The 19,782-nt window shown below is 36.4% G+C and overlaps 1 protein-coding gene across 1 annotated transcript in view; it reads right to left on the bottom strand.

Moving 5' to 3' along the window:
• Positions 1-19,782, bottom strand: part of oxct1a (3-oxoacid CoA transferase 1a) — a 131,326-nt gene that overhangs the window by 16,299 nt on the left and 95,245 nt on the right. The gene's annotated exons all lie outside the window — the stretch shown is intronic.

The raw sequence follows: 19,782 nt of genomic DNA, 5'->3' as shown, positions 1-19,782 counted from the left end.
TGGGGGTTTTGGGGCACTAGAAGGTTAACCCCTTTACTACTGTTACCCCATGTGACCCTTGGCAAAGGCCTAGTACCTGACTGCCCCCGAGCCAGGGATACGGTGAAGACCTCAACGGGAAATAACAACCCAAGCCCTCAACGTTGAAACAGGCGTAGGATGATTGCTAACCATATGGAGCGTCACAACGGTTGGGATGGCGGATGAAAAGACTAAATATATGGTATTCGGTAATAAAAGAAAATTGACATGCACCTGGGGATAGGTTGATTGGCAACACTAAAAAATTGGCCCTAGTGTGTGAATGTGAGTGTGAAATTTGTCTGTGTATCTGTGTTGGCCCTGCGATGAGGTGGCGACTTGTCCAGGGTGTACCCCGCTTTCCGCCCGATTGTAGCTGAGATAGGCGCCAGCGACCCCAAAAGGGAATAAGCGGTAGAAAATGGATGGATGGATGGATGGATGGAGAAGGTGTCTGAAATCAGATTTCTTGGGGTCATCTTAGATGAAAAGTTGACATGGAAAGCTCATATAATGCATGTGAAAAATAAGGTATCTAAAAGCTTATTTAATTTGAACAAGGTTAAATATAGTTTTCCATATAACACAATGAGAATGTTATATTGCGCAATTATTCTACCTTATTTAAATTATTGTGCAGAAATATGGGGAAATACATATCATAGCAATATAATGCCTTTATTTCTTTCACAGAAAAGAGCAATTTGAATCATTTTTAAAGTAGGATATAGAGATCACACAAATCCACTCTTCATTAAGTCAGGATTATTAAAACTAAAAGACATTGTAGAATTTAATACTCTATTAATGATGTTCAAAGCGAGAAATAAAGTTCTTCCGAAGGACATACAAAAGTTATTTTTGTTTACATCTGAAGATGAGAACCACAAAAGGCCGTATGACTTTAAACATCCAAAAGTGCGAACAAATTTGAAACAAATGTGCTTGTCTGTTGTTGGTGTGAAAGCATGGAATTCTCTAAACAAAGCTGTAAGAATATCTTTGTATTTAAAAAGAGTTATAAAAAGAGAAAACTGGAATTATATCAAACTGAATTTTGATTTAGATTGGACGTTTCATTGTGAAAATGCTTAAAGGAAAATGGAAAATTATGTTGAAGTTTGGGTGTTGGTGGAGGGAACAGTTATAAAGTCATCTAAAATACTGTAATTTGGGTTAAAAAAAGGGGGCAGATAAAGATAAGAATATTATTCTTCCATCTGCTCCTTTCTGATCATGGAAATGTATAAGACAAAACAAAACAAAACAAAAAAAAACAATGAAAGGGTAAATTGTAAGTGGCTTGTAAATATGCATTTTAATGAAATGAATAAAAATAAATGATGATGATGATGATGATGATTACAAACTTACACACTGAATCTTTCTGAAAGTCTCCAAAAAGAAGGAATTAAAAAAAAAACATACCATACCAACTTTATTTATAAAGCCCTTTAAAAACAACCACAGCTGAAGAACAAAGGGCTGTACACCACAAAGAAATAGAGGCAAAGGACAGACTAAAAATAACATTTAAAACAGAAGTAAAATACGCATTTAAAAAGCAAATACAAATTGCCCTGAGAACAATTTGTTAGATAAAAAGCGGTTACAAAGTTAAAAGCAGTCATACATATTGACCCAATGATGTCCAAACTTACTGGTGGATAGTGACTTGGGAGCACAATCAACCACTCACATCCCGCTACGTGGGGGCACTATCCACCAATCAGGTTAAGGCAGCCGAGCTACGCGCACAACTTTTGCGAAAAGAAATGGGTAAAGAATAATGATTTCTATTTGTGTTGTCCCAATACCAATATTTTGTTACTTGTACCAAAATTCTTTCGATACTTTTTGGTATGTTTCTAAATAAAGGGTACCACAAATAAAAAATCTTACGGTACAATCAACGTATGTTATTGCAATTTTTTCCTTAAATAAAGTAGTGAACATACAAGACAATATGTCTTTTATTAGTATGTAAGCAAACAAAGGCTGCTAATTTAGTCTGCTGATAATGCAGTAACATATTGGGGACGGCGTGGTGCGGTTGGTAGAGTGGTTGTGCCAGGAACCTGAAGGTTCCTGGTTCGATCCACAGCTTCTACCAACCTAGTCACGTGCGTTGTGTCCATCAGCAAGACACTTCACCCTTGCTCCTGGTGGGTCGTGGTTAGTGCCTTGCATGGCAGCTCCCTCCATCAGTGTGTGATTGTGTGTGTGAATAGGTGAATGTGGAAATAGTGTCAAAGCGCTTTGAGTACATTGAAAGTAGAAACGCGCTATAAAAGTATAACCCATTTACCATTGTGTCATTTTCAATTATATTATTTTGTCAAAATTATTAAGAACAAGTGGTAGAACATTTTTATTAGTCTAATTTACTGTTAATATCTGCTTACTTTCTCTATTAACATGTTCTAGCTACACTTGTATTAAAATTTAATAATCACTTATTCTTCAATTGTTTGATACTTTAAATTAATATTGGATGATACCACAAATTTCGGTATCAATTCGATACCAAGTAGTTACATGCAAAGTCCACATGTGTCCGGGGACATACTTCCTGAGTTAATAAACATAATGTAAAAAAATATCAACGTAATCATCGTAGTTGTATCGACTAGATACGCTCTTGGTGTTTTTTTACATTTTGATGAAACATGTTTGGATATTCCTTTGTCCTGCAGGGATGATACTTGTCGCCACGCCACGTAGGCGAGGATTAGTGATTTAGAAGTAGCTAAAATACTGCCGACTGGGACTGGACTTTAGCCGCTAGTTAGCTAGCCAAGTTTTAAAGCAGTGGTTCTCAACCTTTTTTCAGTGATGTACCCCCGTGAACATTTTTACATTTTTTTAATTGAAGTACCCCCTAATCAGAGCAAAGCATTTGTGGTTGAAAAAAAGAGATAAAAAAGTAAAATACAGCACTATGTCATCAGTTTCTGATTTATTAGATTGTATAACAGTGCAAAATATTGCTCATTTGTAGTGGGCTTTCTTGAACTATTTGGAAAAAAATATATAAAAATATCTAAATACTTGTTGAAAAATAAACAAGTGATACAATTAAAAAAAAAATATTTCTACACATAGAAGTCATCATCAACTTAAAGTGTCCTCTTTGGGGATTGTAATAGAGATCCATCTGGATTTATGAAATTAATTCTAAATATTTCTTCACAAAAAAATAAATATTTAACATCAATATTTATGGAACATTTCCACAAAAAAATCTAGCTGTCAACACAGAATATTGCATTGCTTTTCACAGTTTATGAACTTACATGCATAGTTTGTTGAAGTATTATTCAATAAATATATTTATGAAGGATTTTTGAGTCGTTGCTATTTTTAGAATATTTTTTAAAAATCTCACGTACCCCTTGGCATACCTTCAAGTACCCCCAGGGGTACGCGCACCCCCATTTGAGAACCACTGTTTTAAAGCACCTCTTCCGGTGGGCATTTCAGTGTTACGACTTAACCTTTATCGTTAGTTTTTAAGCCAAAAGGCATTCGTTCTCCCTTTTCTGTCTACACACTGTGTCTGTTTGTAAATACTCCATGATTGTGCGCTGCCGAACATGCTCATCTGCTCGTAAACCAGCAATGTCACGACGTGACGACGACAGAGGCGCGGGGGAGACCGGTACTTTTCAGAGGCAGTACAGTACCGAATATAATTCATTAGAATCACGGTACTATACTAATACCGGTATACCGTACAACCCTAATTTCTATATAAGGTGATCTCGGGAAAAACGCAATCTGTATTTTATGGACCCCAACGACCGGCGTATATCGAACTTGGACTGTATTAATGCTGCACTTTTAGGCACTGAGGAACTTTACTTGCCTAAAAAGAAAATAACAATTCAGATTGTTCAAAGTGTTATCGTTTCACTTGATAACATGCCAGTAGTTTATTTTGTGCTGGTGCACATTAATGACTATTTACAACAAAACACACCATTCAGGTGTTGAGAATTGCCACCAGATTTGGTAATAGTAGAAGAGAAAGTCAAACACAAATACAAATAGACGGAATAGAAATTGAAAGAGTAAATGAAATCTAATTTTTCGGTAAAATGACTGATGATAAATTGAACTGGAAATCTCATGTAAAAAATATAAAACATAAAGTAGCAAGAAACACGACAATCAAGAATAAAGCAAAACATGTTCTAAACCAAAAATCACTCCATATTCTTTACTGCTTGCAACCATATCTGAGTTATTGTGTAGAAATATAGGGAATAACTACAAAAGTAGACTTCATTCATTAACTGTGTTACAAAAAAGATCAGTTAGTATAATACATAATGTTGGATATAGAGAACATACAAACCCTTTATTTATTAAATCTTATTGAATCAAAAATACTGAAATTCCTCGACATAGTGAATTTGCAAACAGCTAAAATTATACACAAAGCAAACTATAACCTCCTACCCAAGAATATACAACAATTATTCTCAACAAGAGAGGAGAAAAATAATCTCAGAGAAAAATGTAATTTAAAATATTTGTATGCACGTACAACACTTGAGACCTTCAGTATATATTATAGTATGTGGAATTAAATTATGGGAAGCAAATTAAATCAAACAATGTACTAATATAATCCACTTCAAGAAACCCTTCAAACTTAAAGTGTTTAGAAAGTACAAAGAAGAAAAAACATGATAAACATTCAGAATTTATCTCATCCATCCATCTCATCTAGATAATCTAATTTACCTCACCAAATGAAATATAACTCACTTCACCAATTATCATTTATTTATTTTTATTGTTTTTACTGATGGAGTAAATTGTGAATAAATTGAGAACAGGAAGTGAACATCAGTTTTAGCAACTGCTATGTAAAGAAAAATAAGCTCTGCTTCTTCCTACTCCTCTTCGAACATGTTGAATAGAAAAACTGGAAATTGTGATGTATCATGTTGAATGCATGCATGTTCCACATGAACTCAAACTCAACTCAACCAAATGGAACGGAACTCTACACATATTTTAAGGCTTTTCGACAAAGCTGTGAACAATAAGTAGTACATGTTGAGAATGTGTTCGTTTCAAAACTGCTTGTGTTCCAAGAGAGTATTTCACTTCGGTTGCAGGAGTGATCATAGCTGTCATTGCTGGAAAACCCACAGGTAATCATTTTGTTTGTATAATTCCGCTTAATTCATAACACATTTTTATTTGTTTTTTGATTATTTTCCCCAAAAACCAGAAAAGATTAGAACACAGTGGTTTTGTCCGTCTAAGCCCATCAGGATGAAAAAAAGTGATGAAGTTAACTTTTCATCTTTTCAGTGGCTTCAAGCGACACACTGGCAACAACAAAGTCCATGTACAATAAAGCCTACCATAGCGAGCAGTAAACACAAACGGCAAAAAAGGTTACTGGCTCTCATTTCAAAACAGCGGCTTTATTTAGTGTGTGTGAGTGTTTAGGAGGACCCATTTCTGCACTCCCGTTGAAGACAGCCGAGCAAGGAGATAAGCATTACGAGGCTCATTAAAGGCATTGTTTGCCCCCTTGTTCGTAGCCTTTCATTTCCTACAGCTGATTGCTTTCAGGCCATTTACCCTGGTCATTACCCAACAAAATGTGACAAGATATTATTGACTGGACATACTTAAAGAAATTACTTCTCTATGTCAAAACGAGAACCTAATTGAGTGATATCCTCGACAAGATGAGACAAAAGGTCAGCACAAAGTGCAACATGCGCCATCTAAATATTTTTTAAACTTTTCAGTTATCCTTCAGACTTTCAGGAATTATTTCCCAATCCAATCTTTAAACTTCTGCATAATATACCGTATTTTTTGGACTATAAGTCGCAGTTTTTTTCATAGTTTGGCCGGGGGTGCGACATATACTCCTGAGGGACTTATGTGTGACACATTACCGTAAAATATAAAAAAATATTATTTATCTCATTTGCGGAAGAGACGAAAAAAATGTCAGCAATTGTAACATACATGTCAACTAATGAGAATTCGGCGGGGGAGGGTCATGGCAGAAGTGCATTGTGGGTCATGGAATGCTAACTGCTATATGCTATATGCTATTGCCATAGCTATTAAAATGGATCATTTCATCGTTGGCGGTAACTTATAAAAACTGAGAAGGGCTGAACAAAAATGGCACCGAAAAGGAAATTGTGTACTGCAGATTACACAATATCAAATAATATTATTTATCTAATTCGCGGAAGAGACCAAGTAAATGTCAGCAATCATCACACACACGTCAGCAATCGTCACACACACGTCAACCAATAAAACTTTGGCGGGGGAGGGTCATCGCAGAAGTGCATTGTGGGTCATGGAATGCTATTTGCTATATGCTACTGCCGTAGCTATTAAAATTAATCATTTCATCGTCGGCGGTAACTTATAAAAACTGTGAAGGGCGGAACAAAAATGGCACCAAAAAGGAAATCATGTACTGCAGATTACAAGCTGGACGTAGTGAAATATGCACCAGAAAACGACAAGAGGAAGTGGCGCATACCTTTGGAGTTGGCAGAGTTGTTTAGAAGCGACATCGAGGAAGAAGATTTCATCGGATTTATCGATTAGGAGTGACAGATTGTTTGGTAAACGTATAGCATGTTCTATATGTTATAGTTATTTGAATGACTCTTACCATAATATGTTACGTTAACATACCAGGCACCTTCTCAGTTGGTTATTTATGCATCATATAACGTACACTTATTCAGCCTGTTGTTCACTATTCTTTATTTATTTTAAATTGCCTTTCAAATGTCAATTCTTGGAGTTGGACATCATCAAATAAATTTCTCCCAAAAATGCGACTTATACTCCAGTGCGACATATATATGTTTTTTTTTCCTTCTTTGGTATGCATTTTCGGCCGGTGCGACGTATACTCCGGAGCGATTTATAATTATAAAATTATGGTAATTCAATTTCAAAACCAGAACCCTATTAATTGTGGATAGTTACGCCCACTTATTATTTTTTTAATCAGATTAATCACACTTTTGAGTTTGGATTAATAATAGTTAATTCTACATTTAAGGCACTTTTCTGTGGTCTACATGACATTCATTTGTTTACTTTGGTGAAAAAAACTGCATAGATTATATTTTACAGACCACCTTTAAAACGCTTTTTGACTGTCTCGACTGACTGTGCCGTTTTGTGGGCGGTCTTATTCACGTGCCGAAGCCCTCCTCCAGGCCAAGTCCCTTCAACTAGGTCTCCACCCCGTCAACCATGTTGTAGTTTTTAGAGCTTCCACATCAAGTCTACTGACGCAAGTTAGAACGCTATTTTTGAATGAAAAACGGCAACGGGTGAGGATGTTAGCATGAAAGTGCATGTACGAGCCCGTCTGCCCCACAACAAGAGGATATAGAAAAATAAGGAACTCCTTGACTCCAACTTTGGACACCAACTGTATAAAAATGGCAAACTCGGGCAAAGCTCTTTGAATAAACCTCTACCATGGAGATATCCGCTGAATTAACTAAGGCAAAATACGTCACTAAAGTCTCAAATTCCCAGCAGCCCGTTGAGAGCAAGTGTGGAAAAAAGCAAGATTATTTTGAAAATATCTCCGCCATGATTCCATTGTTTGATTATAAATGTTTGGAACTTATGGGGATCCCAAATAAACAAAAACATCTGACAACAGGTAAGAAAATTTGGTTTTGCACGGTGCCAAGTTCATCTAAGATGGACTGATGCAAAGTGGAAAAGTGTTTTGTGGTCTGACAAGTCCATATTTCAAATTGCTTTTAGGAAATGTGGACATCGTATCCTCTGGAGCATTAATGTGAAGGCACCATTAATGCTGAAAGGTTCATACAGGTTTTGGAGCGACATATTCTGCAACCCAAGCAACGTCTTTTTCCATGGACGCCACCGCTTATTTCAGCAAGACAATGCTAATCCACATTCTGCACGTGTTACAACAGCGTGGCATTGTAAAAAAAAAAGAGTGCGGGTACTTTGTAGTAAAAAGAGTGTGGGTACTAGACTGGCCTGCCTGTAATCCAGACCTGTCTCCCTTTGGAAATGTGTGGCGTATTATGCAGCGTCAAATAAGACAGTGGAGATCTCGGACTGTTGGACAATTTAAACTGTACATCAAGCAAGAATGGGAAAGAATTCCATTTGAAAAAATTCAAAAATTGGTCTTCTTGGGTCCCAAACATTTAACAATGTTGTTAAAAGGAAAGGCCATGTAAAACAGTGGTAAAAAATGCACCTGTGCCAAATTTTTTGTCAGTAGATTCTAAGTTTATGATTATTTGCAACAAAAAAAAAAAATTCTCAGTTCAAACATTAAATATCTTGTCTTTGCAGTCTATTCAATTGAATATAAGTTGAAAAGGATTTTCAAATCAGTGTATTCTGTTTTTATGTATGATTTACACAACATACCAATTTCACTGGTTATGGGTTTGTACATTGGAAAATTGGCGCTCTCCATGCATTTGTGTAAATGTTGCAAACAGCCCCTTTAAGTTAAATACCGTAACCCTATCAATACATGGTAAAATAAGACGTCAAGGTATAAATCTAATTTTATTTTATAATCACAGTCTGCACACATGTGGCCATAGTTTGTCAACCAATTATACAATTCTCCAGGATTATTGTTCTATTTTACTCAAAGGTGGGTAGCGTAGCCAGAAATTGTACTCAAGTAAGAGTACTGTTACTTTAGAGATGTAATACTCAAGTAAAAGAGTAAGGAGTAGTCACCCAAATATTTACCTGAGTAAAAGTAAAAAATATGTCGTGAAAAAACTCCTTAAATACTGAGTAGCTGATGAGTAACCTGTTACTTTAATGATGATGGCAACAAGTGATGCACAAAAACATAAAAATAGCATTGAACAAATTCAGAGCCAGGAATATCTCTTAAGCGACTAAAACAATAATATATATATTTAATAATATATATTTGGTTTTACACTGTATTGAAAAAAAATGTGAAAATGAATTTTACCTTTGCAACCTCATTATACTATTGGCAAAATTTTTATATTCATAAATGTAAGTTTCTCAATACCAGACCGGTTTTTTGTGCCTTTAAAAAATATTTAGAACTCTACATTAAAACACTCTACCTCTAACAATCAAAAAGCTGTAAAAACGATGATGCTGTGTTCCAAATTTAAGTTATTTAATGAGATTGAGTGAGCCTATGGCTTTGCACTTAGTTTATTTTATAAATATATATTTTTTGCATTCTATTTTAGTTACTTTGAATTTACAACCTCCTGGCACTGTTTTGTACGTTTTTTATACTGTTTTTGTACTTACTTTGATTATTATTTTCAACTGTTTGTAAATGTTGAAACGTATAAATAAAAGGTTTACAAAAAAAAAAGTGGGCAGTTAATCATGTGACCGCCTGGCTCTGTTTGATTGGTGAAACGGAGTCAAACGTCACCAGTGACTGCATTTGATTGGTGAAACAGAGTCAAACGTCACCAGTGACTGCATTTAATTGGTGAAACGGAGTCAAACGTCATCAGTGACTGCATTTGATTGGTAAAACACAGGCATGTGATAGATCCTACTTTGAAGGTCTGTCTGACAGACCAAAACAAACAAAGCGTGCATTAACAGATCGATAAAAATCGGTAGTGAGTAGCGAGCTGAATGTAGATAAACGGAGCGGAGTAAAAGTAGCGTTTCTTCTCTATAAATATATTCAAGTAAAAGTATGTTGCATTCAAACTACTTTTAGAAGTACAATTTATCCCAAAAGTTACTCAGGTAGATGTAACGGAGTAAATGTATCGTGTTACTACCCACCTCTGATTATACTTCATGTTACCCAAGATCAAGTTGTGCCATGCTTGTTGTCACTTCCACAGTTTTTTACTATGTCCAGGCAATATTCATCAATGCCAGTGCAATAACCACATAGATTTTGAATGAGAACTAACAATTACAACAACAAACAGTATACAAATACAACATTTTCAAAACTTTTTCACAGTATAAGCCTGCATTTTACATTTGCTTAAACTGACTTCAGCTGGGAGTTGAAGGTGAGGGGGGTGGGAAAAAAAACCCGCCTCTTCGCATTTCTGCCAAAGAAGAAGTACTCAGCATTCAAGAGCCAAACGAGCTGACAATCATGTGTCAGTAATATTGAAAATGTGCTTACTCCCACACTCTCACTTTTTCCCGTCTTCTCTATAAAAGATAAACTGTTTTATTTAAGAAGGTATTGAAAGGTACAATACAATTAAGAATAAAAGTTCTGGAGGAAAGTTCTGGAGGAAAGTTCTTTGGTCAGACGAAACAAAAATGGAGCTGTTTGGCCACAATACCCAGCAATATATTTGGAGGAGAAAAGGCGATGCCTTTGATCCCAGGAACACCACACCCACCATCAAGCATTGTGGTAGTAGTATTATGCTCTGGGCCTGTTTTGCTGCCAATGGAGCTGTTGCTTTACACAGAGTAAATAAGTAAATAAAAGTTGTACAATGTATTGGAAACTAAAGACAGCCATGACATTATGTTCTTTACAAGTATTTGTAAATTTTCGATCGCGACTGTAGTTCTGACTTGTATCTCTCTGTAGACTCGATATGGAAGCCCTAAAAACTACAACATGGCTGTAGAGGTAGAGATGCAGTCGAAGAAGATTTGGGCACGTAAATTAGACCGCCCACAAAACGGCACAATCTGATAGGACGGTGGCTTCACTGCAAAAATTGAAATCTAAGTAAGATTAAATATTTCAAATAAGGGTTGTATTTGTTTATTTTCTGTCTGATAAGATAATTATTCTCACTAAGCAGATTTTATGTTCAAGTGTTTTACTTGTTTTGAGGGTTTTGGTCCTAAATTATCTCAGTAAGATATTACAGCTTGTAGCTGAGATTTTATGAACAATATTGAGTAAAACATGTTTAACAGTACAATATCAACTGATGCAAAGCTGTGTCATCAACACTCACAAGTATAAAACTATTTTTTTAAAGTAATCATTTCCTACTACAAGCATGAAAAAAAATCATGATGCTGGGCTAATTTCATTATGTCAAGATAATGGAACTAGCATTTACTTAATTTAAGAACATTTTTTTAAATATATAGCAAAAATGTCAGTTTTTTTTCTACTAAGAAAAGTGCACTTGACAGTGAGAATATACTTTCTTTAAGGTATCTTTGGGTTCAATGAGGTTAGCTAATTTTACTTGTATTGGAAAGTCTTTACAAGCCGAATTTTCTTGTTCTTTTGGCAGATAATTTTGCTTAGTTAAAAAAAATACCCCTATTTTTGTTTTGTTTTTTCTTGTTTTTGAACACTGACTTTTTGCAGTGTTTAAGATGGTCCTTAAAACCACCATTAAAAGTTATGTAGGAAGTGTCTTAACTACAAAAAAAATCATAAAATGAACCCCTAAAAACATTGCCTGTATAGTTTTGTGACAGCAGCAGATAAACCATAGAATGTATTAAATCCATTTCTAGTATCTCCAATGCGAAAAAAAACAGCATTCTAGGAAAGATTGAATCAAACCTTGGATAATTTGATGTCAGAAGTGTAGTTTGAAAGGCAGAGAAGGCAGCAGGAAAAGGAATAAGAAAGGTGGCAAGGTGCTGTCAGGGGCAGAAGAAAGTGATTTAACCTGTATGGACAAGGAAACTGCTCGCTGGAAAAATGTTCAATCACCCAACAACCAACCCAGTGCCAATAGAGTAGCAGGAACAAAGGGTAGTGAAAGAGATGGGAAGCTGTATATAACTGTCAATGTACTAGATCCAAAGGAGACTACACATCACACAGGACTAGGTAAGGATTACCTCTGAGCACTCAAGCTATGGCATAACTGTACCTCCTTAATCATTATTGTTATATAATTGCATTTCTGTTACTGTTTCCAAAACATGGCTTTATCTTACGAGTCACAAAAAAAAAGTATCCATCATCTTAACAACCATAAATTCTGCAGGAACAGGCTTCTTCTGTAAGCGGGTGGAAAAAGTCCAGAGAGTAAAGTGGGAAAAAATGTACCTGCATAAAGTAAAATTTTTATTGTGAAGTTATTTTCAATGCTTCTTCATCTGTCATGTGTGCACTTTGCTCCTATAGATGCTGTCTTAATAAATGTTTACAGTAGATGTTTTGTCTACTAAAACAGAGCAAACAATATCCACAGTTGGTGCCACTAGGTAGTTATAATTATCTTTTTGTTGGCACATTCAACACAGTACACCTTGATTTGGTTAAATTTTCATTGTGAGTACATACACTGTGTCCCCAATTGATTTGGATTTAAAAACTATCGTATTTTTCGGACTATAGGTCGCAGTTTTTTTCATAGTTTGGCCGGGGGTGCGACTTATACTCAGGAACGACCTGTGTGTGAAATTATTAAGACATTCCCGTAAAATATCAAATAATGTTATTTAGCTCATTCACGTAAGAGACTAGACGTATAAGATTTAATCGCATTTAGGAGTGACAGATTGTTTGGTAAACGTATAGCATGTACTATAAGTTATAATTATTTGAATGACTCTTACTACAATATGTTACGTTAACATACCAGGCACCTTCTCAGTTGGTTATTTATGTGTCATATAACGTACACTTATTCAGCCTGTTGTTCACTATTCTTTATTTATTTTAAATTGCCTTTCAAATGTCTATTCTTGGTGTTGGGTTTTATCAAATCAATTTCCCCAAAAAATGCGACTTATACTCCAGTGCGACTTATATATGTTTTTTCCTTCTTTGTTATGCATTTTCGGCAAGTGTGACTTATACTCCGAAATGTGACTCTTTACTCTAAACAATCTAACTGCTGAGAGCTATAACAACATGAAACAAACATTCAAACACATGGTGTTATTTTTGTGCAGCGAGGGCCCTATTCTCCCATGTGCTCAAGTGTGCAGAAGCTGGCTGTACAGCATTCACCCCCTCTACTTACTGTGAATCTATTTAGGCTGGAATTCACCCTCGCATCACGTAGTTTGGTAATTTTTGACAGTGTATTGTTTGAATTACAGTTCTTCCGTGTGGGGAGGCGGAAAACGTGTAAGGATGTCGTCAGGATGGATTGTGCAACTTCTGAATGAATCGCCGCAGAGGACGCTATTGCAACGTTATTCGACCGTTCAGGACTCGGGACAAGAAAGAGCTACCGTTTCAATGAAAATAAACTCATTTGTGAAGTAACTATCTAAACGACATGCTGGTGTTAATGTGTATGGTTATGTGGTATTAATGTTTGGCAATAAAAGTTAAATAAGTGTCATACTTTGTGACTTCTTCTGTACACAACAATAAAGTATGCTGAAGAATTACACATTCACTAATTAATTTTAGGGCGCACCGTGAAAAACAAGTGCACAATATCAGTTTTCGTGCAAACATTTAATCATGTTTGCTTTATTTCATGCAATTATTTTGTGCATTTCAACCACAAAGTGTGCTCTCCTGTGGTCGGTAACCTCCTCTGCAAAAACTGACCAATCAGAGCTCTGCGATTTGTTGATGCGAACCTACGATATTTGGGAGGCGCACGCAAGGCTTGCCGGAAGGGAAGCATGGGGAGGGGGCAAAACAACCTCGCTTACACAGGTTACGTGACACGGGAGTATACATCAGGCTTCACTGCGCACCTTCATCCAAGATGCGCACTCTGGGTGAAGCATCCCTTTATTGTGGGTGTTTCCTGACAGATCTGGCCTTCTCATTGACTTGGGTACTTTTGTTCCTATGCATCTCTAAGGCTGGAATAAGTACAGCACCCGTGGAAAGTGAAAATTTATACTGCACTTGAAGTTTGGATGCAGTGTACATCAAACATAATAAAGTGATTAAATACACTCCCAAAAAGCTATCAAATGTATTCTGATCACTTCAATTGAGACACCAGCAATGATGAAGTAGGGCTGGGCGATATGGACGAAAAAGTATAACTCAATATATTTTGACTTAAACTCGATATTCAATATATATCTTGATATATTTTGCGGTGAAAGTATGTATACAAAGACATTCATTTTTGAGTGATATTCAGTGAAATTGAAGTGAATGACAACTGCACTGTTAACAGTCAGTGAAACTTTATTTTAACCCAGTTAGTCAAGATGGGTATTAACTAAGCATGTTCGATAATATCGGACTGCAGATATTATCGGCCGATAAATGCTTTAAAATGTAACATCGGAAATTATCGGTATCGGTTTCAAAATTACCGGTTTCAAAAAGTAATGTATGACTTTTTAAAACGCCGATGTGTACACGGATGTAGGGAGAAGTACTGAGCCCCAATAAATCTTAAAAGGGACTTCCTTTGCTTGCCAGCCCAATCACATAACATCTACGGCTTTTCACACACAGGTTAATGCAAGGCATACTTGATCAACAGCCATACAGGTCACACTGAGGGTGGTCGTATAAACAACTTAAACACTACTGCAAAAATACGCCACACTGTGAACCCACACCAAACAAGAATGACAAACACATTTTGGGAGAAAATCCGCACCGTAACACTACATAAACACAACGGAACAAATACCCAGAAGCCCTTGCAGCACTAACTCTTCTGAGACGCTACCATATACACCCCCGCTTTCCCTCCCCCACACACACACGTACCTCAACCCCACCAACCTCAACCTCCTCATGCTCTCTCAGGAAGCGCATGTCCCAAATTCCAAGCTGCTGTTTTGAAACATGTTAAAAAAAATAATGTCCTTTGTGACTTCAATAATAAATATGGCAGTGCCATGTTGGCATTTTTTTCCATATCTTGAGTTGATTTATTTTGAAAAACCTTATTATATTGTTTAATGCATCGGTGGGGCATCACAACAAAATTAGGCATAATAATGTGTTAATGCCACGAGTGTATATATCGTTATCGGTTGATATCGGAATCGGTAATTAAGAGTTGGTCAATATCGGAATATTGGATATCGGCAAAAAAGCCATTATCGGAAATCTCTAGTATTAACAGCACAGAAAATAAATAGTTTAAGTAGTACAGAATTACATAACATAAATAAAATAGAAAATTATCTTTCTACGTAAAATATATAACATAGCTGTGCAAATAATACAAAATGTATCAAACTCAGATAAAAAAAATAAATTTGCAGGCAGGCACTTTGTGATTTTCTTTCCTAGTTCAACAGCCGGGGGAAATAATGTGTCAAAAACCGAATAATCCAAAAGTGTAGCGCACAAAAACATGGGTACAACGGCAAATAAAGCATTTCCAAAAGCTGAACAATTTTAGTTCATGTAAGTTAAAGTTAAAGTGCCAATGATTCTCACACACACACTCGTGGTGAAATTATTCTCTGCATTTGACCCATCCCCCTTGATCTCCCCCTGGGAAGTGAGGGGAGCAGTGGGCAGCAGCCCAAATTTCAACCCTTGATGCTGAGTGCCAAGCAGGGAGGTAAAGGCTTCCATTTTTATAGTTTTTGGTATGACTCGGCCGGGGTTTGAACTAACAACCTACCGATCTCAGGGCGGACACTCGAACCACTAAGCCACTGAATATGCCACGAAAGCTTCCCAATTTCATCCTTATGTTTTTTTACCGTGAAGCCTTTGGTTCCATGACAAACATAACAGAGTGAACACAAAGAAAACCGCATCAAACCGCGCAACAGATATCTTTTTAAAATTATTGATGTACCGTAGACTAGAATACCGAACTACAAGTGTGAAGACGGCCTAAAAAGGACAAGAATAGGAGCCTTAGTTGAAGGCATATTCGGAAGTAACCCTTGAACCAGTGAGGAGGTCACTCAACAAATGCCATAATGGGACTAGCCAAGCCCCAGAGTGAAAATGAAAACACTAAAACAACATCAATAATAATAAACCATCCTCCAAAGAGCAGTGATTAGCGCTGATTGAATCAAAGTAATTTCCGTCCAGCCCTGTTGCATAGTAGCAATCATTCAAGTGCCACAAGATTGTTTTCTTGGGTGTCTGTTCTTTCATTTCACATGCTGTTATGTCTGCATCAGTCGTAAGTTGCTTATTACGCCCTTGGGGAATAGATTATGTATTGCGACAATTACATTGAACTGAATAAGGCTTAAATGCGTTTATAACCGAATTTATCATATATGCAATGTATCTTGAATTAGTAGGAAATTGAACAAAAAATTAAGCGTTATGTTAAAACATGTCACTTTTCTACAAATTGAAGTTTATTACTATTATGATTGCGGGTGTAACGGCAATGCAGTTTTCGGGTCAGTTTAGAGCAGGGGTCCCCCAACCTACGGATCTGGCCCGCCCAGCGTCCAAAATCCGTCCCGCGTGAAGTCCCAAGTTATAAAAAAATAAAAATGTTTTTTGTTTAGTTTTTTTATTATTAGTTTTTTAAATCTGTCCTTTGCAATCCATTTTCTACCACTTGTTACTCACGGTGTCTCCAAGCCACTCAGGCAAATCATATAGTCAAAAAATGCATTTTCCCATCGATAACGTGACATCATTCTGCTCAGAATATATATACATATATCTGTATATATATATATATATATATATATATATATATATATATCTGTATATATATATATATATATATATATATATATATATATATATATATATATATATATATATATCTGTATATATATATATATATATATATATATATATATATATATATATATATATATATATATATATATATATATATATATATATATATATATATATATATATATATATATATATACAGTATATATATATATATATATATACAGAGCCCGGCAAACGGCCAAATTTTGTTTAACCCAATTTGGCCCCAGAGTCAAAAAGTTTGGGGACTCCTGGTTTAGAAGCACACAGACGTCCCACACAGTATACACTAAGGGCCTAATGTACTAAAATACCACGCTTTAAACAGCGAGCGCAAATTCTAAAATTGTGTGTATATTTGATATATTGCCCAGCCCTAGTTGCACCCTATACAAAATGCAAACTTAGCTTTACCCCCTAATCAGAGCAGAGCATTTTTGGTTGAAAAAAAAGAGATAAAGAAGTACAAACCGCGTTTCCATATGAGTTGGGAAATTGTGTTAGATGTAAATATAAACGGAATACAATGATTTGCAAAACCTTTTCAACCCATATTCAATTGAATGCACTACAAAGACAAGATATTTGATCTTCAAACTCATAAACTTTAGTATTCTTTTGCAAATAATATTTAACTTAGAATTTCATGGCTGCAACACGTGCCAAAGTAGTTGGGAAAGGGCATGTTCACCAATGTGTTACATCACATTTTCTTTTAACAACACTCAATAAATGTTTGGGAACTGAGGAAACAAATTGTTGAAACTTTGAAAGTGGAATTCTTTCCCCATTCTTGCTTGATGTACAGTTTAAGTTGTTCAACAGTCCGGGGTCTTGTTGTCGTATTTTACGCTTCGTAATGCGCCACACATTTTCGATGGGAAACATGTCTGATCTGCAGGCGGGCCAGGAAAGTACCTGCATTCTTTTACTACGAAGCCATGCTGTTGTAACACGTGGTTTGGCATTGTCTTGCTGAAATAAGCAGGGGCGTCCATGATAACGTTGCTTGGATGACAACATATGTTGCTCCAAAACCTGTATGGACCTTTCAGCATTAATGGTGCTTTCACAGATGTGTAAGTTACCCATGCCTAATACACCCCCATACCATCACAGATGCTGGCTTTTGAACTTTGCGCCTATAACAATCTGGATGGTTATTTGTTCCGGAGGACACCGCGTCCACAGATTCCGAATATAATTTGAAATGTGGACTCGTCAGACCACAGAACACTTTTCCACTTGGCATCAGTCCATCTTAGATGAGCTCAGGCCCAGCGAAGCCAGCGGCATTCCTTGGTGTTGATGATAAATGGGTTTTGCTTTGCATGGCAGAGTTTTAACTTGCACTTACAGATGTAGCAACCAACTCTAGTTACTGACAATGGTTTCATAAAGTGTTCCTGAGCCCATGGAGTGATATCCTTTATACACTGATGTCGGTTTTTGATATCAAAGATCCTTAATATCATTGCGTATGTGCAGTGATTTCTCCAGATTCTCTGAACCTTTTGATGATTTTACGGCCCGTAGATGGTAAAATCCCTAAATTCCTTGCAATAGCTCGTTGAGAAATGTTGCTCTAAAACTGTTCGACAATTTGCTTACAAATTGGTGACCCTCGCCCCATCCTTGTTTGTGAATTACTTAGCATTTCATGGAATCATGGCACCCACCTGTTCCCAATTAGCCTGCACACCTGTGGGATGTTCAAAATAAGTGTTTGATGAGTATTTCTCAACTTTATCAGTATTTATTGCCACCGTTCCCAACTTCTTTGTCACGTGTTGCTGGCATCAAATTCTAAAGTTAATGATTATTTGCAAAAAAAAATGTTTATCAGTTTGAACATCAAATATGTTGTCTTTGTAGCATATTCAAATGAAAATACAGCACTAAGTCATCAGTTTCTGATTTATTAAATTGTATAACAGTGCAAAATATTGCTCATGTGTAGTGGTCTTTTTTTAACTATTTGGAAAAAAAGATATAACAATAACTAAAAAGTTGTTGAAAAATAAACAAGTGATTCAATTATAAATAAAGATTTCTACACATTGAAGAAATCATCAACTTAAAGTGCCCTCTTTGGGGATTGTAATAGAGATCCATCTGGATTCATGAACTTAAGGGCCTACTGAAACCCACTATTACAGACCAGGCAGTCTGATAGTTTATACATCATTGATGAAATTTTAACATTGCAACACATGCCAATACGGCCGGTTTAGTTTACTAAATTACAATTTTAAATTTCCCGCGGAGTTTCTTATTGAAAACGTCGCGGAATAATGAAGCGTATGATGACGCATGCGCGTGGCGTCTCGGGTTGGAGGGGACATATCTCAGCATCACTTGCGGCTAAAAGTTGTCTCTTTTCATCGCGCAATTACACAGTATTCTGGACATCTGTGTTGCTGAATCTTTTGCAATTTGTTCAATTAATAATGGAGAAGTCTAAGTAGAAAGATCGAAGTGGTAAGCTTTAGCCTTTAGCCACACAAACACAGTGTTTCCTTGTTTAAAATTCCCAGAGGTGAAGCTTTACTATGGATCAGAGTGGTCAAGCGAACATGGTTCCCGACCACTCATCAACCGGCAGGTTTCGGTGAGAAAATTGTGGTAAAAAGTCGCCTCTTACCGGAGATCTGCAGAGCTTGCGCCGTCCATGCAGCTGCCGCGACTTCCCTCAGACACTGGCGTCAACACACCCGTGGACACACCCCTCCGACTATCAGGTACTATTTAACTCACTAAAACACTAGCAACACAATAGAAAGATAAGGGATTTCACAGAATTATCCTAGTAAATGTGTCTAAAAACATCTTGAAACAATGGAATCGCCTTTTTTTTTTTTTTTCACTTTTCTTTTCTAGTCCTTCGCTATCAATATCCTCAGCCATGAATCTTTCATCCTCGCTCAAATTATTGGGGAAATTGTCGTTTTCTCGGTCCGAATAGCTCTTGCTGCTGGAGGCTCACATAAACAATGTGAGAATGTGAGGAGCCCTCACACCGGTGACATCCTCGTCTGCTACTTCCGGTAAAGGGAAGGCTTTTTTATTAGCCACCAAAAGTTGCCAACTTTATCGTCGATGTTCTGTACTAAATCCTTTCAGCAAAAATATGGCAATATAGCAAAATGATCAAG

Source organism: Nerophis ophidion, linkage group LG01 (assembly GCF_033978795.1).
Source record: "Nerophis ophidion isolate RoL-2023_Sa linkage group LG01, RoL_Noph_v1.0, whole genome shotgun sequence".
In the NCBI taxonomy this organism is placed as follows: domain Eukaryota; kingdom Metazoa; phylum Chordata; class Actinopteri; order Syngnathiformes; family Syngnathidae; genus Nerophis; species Nerophis ophidion.
This window is presented reverse-complemented; position numbering and strand designations above follow the sequence as displayed.